This window comes from Pteropus vampyrus, unplaced genomic scaffold, assembly GCF_000151845.1.
Source record: "Pteropus vampyrus isolate Shadow unplaced genomic scaffold, Pvam_2.0 Scaffold95, whole genome shotgun sequence".
NCBI classification, from domain to species: Eukaryota; Metazoa; Chordata; class Mammalia; order Chiroptera; family Pteropodidae; genus Pteropus; species Pteropus vampyrus.
This window is the reverse complement of record NW_011888876.1, coordinates 1,394,048-1,396,117: the sequence shown is the minus strand read 5'-3', so window position 1 is coordinate 1,396,117 and position 2,070 is coordinate 1,394,048. Positions and strand designations below refer to the sequence as shown.

Genomic DNA, 2,070 nt, shown 5'->3' with positions numbered 1-2,070 from the left:
AGGCGAGTGGCAGTGCAGAAGAGGTGGCCACGTGCAGGAGACGCTGAGGAGGTGATTTTGCCAGGATGAGGTGATCGATGGATTGGGCTGAGAGGGAAGGGTGTGTCATCAGTGACACCCAGGTCTCCAGCTCTAAGCACTGGGTAGGTGGACGTGCTGTTCCCTAGAGCAGGGAGACCACTGGAGGGGAACCAGGTTCGGGGGAAGATTGAGGTTCCGTTTTGGACAAATGGAATTCAGGTCCAGGTGGGCAGTTGAGACGCATGTCAGTTTTCCAGAAACAGGAACTGGTCCATGCGGCCAGCTGCAGAAGAGCCCTCTTGGATGAGGAGGAAGGGTCCTTTGGGAGCAGTGGGCAGGAGGATGCTGGTCTTGGCTGGAACAGCCTTGGTCTATGTCAAGTGGTAAATGGAGATGAGGAGGCGATACAGGGAGCAAAGCACAGGACCCGCCCCCAGGAGGTTTGGAGGGAGACAGGTAGGGCAGCAGCTGGGGGCCGGCAGGCAGCTTGGCGTTTTTGTATTTTAGGTTGGAGGAGATTCCAGTCCTTTGAAATGTCAAAGGAAGGATCCGGGAGAGAGGGCGGTTGGCGATCCAGGAAGGACAAGGAGATGGCATTTGGAGCCCGGGAGAGGTTCCATCGTGAGGAAGGAGTGCGAGTGCCTCTCCCACTGTACCTTACGGTGAGAGGAGAAGCCAGCTTGGGGCAGAGGGTGGAAGGTTTGGAGGCTGGAAATGAGAGTTCCCAGGCAATAGCTTCTTCTTTTCCTCCAAAAAGTAGCAAGGAGAGGCCTTAGGTTTTTCATTGCAAGGCCTCTGGCCAGGAAGCAGCCCCACCTGAAAACTTGCACTGGGGCCTGGTGGGGGCTTTGGAACCAGGACTCTTGGACTTCAGGGTCCCCTGCCCCCTCATCCTGCCCCATCACTAGGCAAGTCCGTTCTTTGCTGGGCCCTCATCCCTCCTTTCCCAGTGCTGATAGTATGCACAGGCTTAGCCTCCCTCTGACTCCAGGAAGAGGCTGAAGAGAGACGGAAGGGGAGCCTGGCTTTCTCTCCAGTCCTGTCTTCCAGCCCTAGGAATTCTTGGGGCCAGGCTCCATGCAGTGGAAAAGCTTCTAGTGCGTTCATTTTCTCAAGGAATCCTTGCAACCTTCCCCGTCCCCTCCTTCCCAGCCAAATGAGGATCTGAGGCTCAGGGAAACTGACCTGCCTGAGGTCAGTGGCAGATGTATCTGGAACCCATCATTGGTGCCTCCAGGCCCCTCCCCTTTCCTGCTTTCTAAGAGAGGCTGGAGACCCCTTTCCATCTCAGCATGGCCTAGAACCCAAACTTTGCCCCCTGCCCCCGGGGAGATTGCTTTGGTGGGGAGGCTGGGACACCGTGAGGGGCTGCCCCCTTGTTCCGCACTCAGTCTAAGACTGGGCTGTGCTCTCTTAAAGGGCTGGAGCAGTGCCGGTGCCGGCGACAGAGGCGAAGATGATGACGCACGGGGGACGCCAGGCTCGGACCGCAGTGGAATGGCGCGCCCAGGTCAGGGGGACCCCACTCCTTGTTCCCCAAGCTGGTCGGTCTCACTCTCAGGCCCACGCGTTGCCTCGAGGCTCTGCGAAGTTCCATCTGGGTCCGCCAGAGGGCGCCCCGGGACGGCGGAGGGGGCGGGCCGGGGAACCGGGAAGGGCGGTGCGGGGTCAGTCCTGCTCCGCGGGGTGGGCGGCTGAGGTCCGAGGGTCGGACCGAGGGCCAGGGAATCCGGATTCAGAGGCGTCGGGCGCAACATGAAGCCGGATTCCGGGGGTTGCTCAGACCTTTGGAGTGGCGCGTTCGCAGACGCCCGGGCAGCTCAGATGCCGTCACCCCAGACCCTCCCCTTTAACCCCCTTTCCCCCTCCAGCGTCCATCCCGGAGGGGGCTGCTCCCGGGTCGCGTCTGGGGCGGGTCGCCGGGTCCTGGCCCTGCGGTGCCCCTGGCCGAGGAGAAGACACTTGAGAACTCTCGTGTAGGGGCGGAGAGTAGGAGCCCACTCATTGTGGGGTACGCTCCCCCCACCCACTCCGGGCCGCCGCGGCCCC

General features: G+C 61.1%; 1 protein-coding gene across 2 annotated transcripts in view; it reads left to right on the top strand.

Moving 5' to 3' along the window:
- Positions 1-2,070, top strand: part of CERCAM (cerebral endothelial cell adhesion molecule) — a 24,497-nt gene that overhangs the window by 13,287 nt on the left and 9,140 nt on the right. Inside the window, exons 2-3 of one of the 2 annotated variants that reach the window (XM_023533007.1) lie at positions 529-683; positions 1,441-1,531. The gene's annotated coding sequence lies outside the window, so the exon portion shown is untranslated. Of the gene's footprint in view, positions 1-83; positions 684-1,440; positions 1,532-2,070 lie in introns of those variants that run through there. The other variant, XM_011364191.2, reaches the window with a different exon arrangement.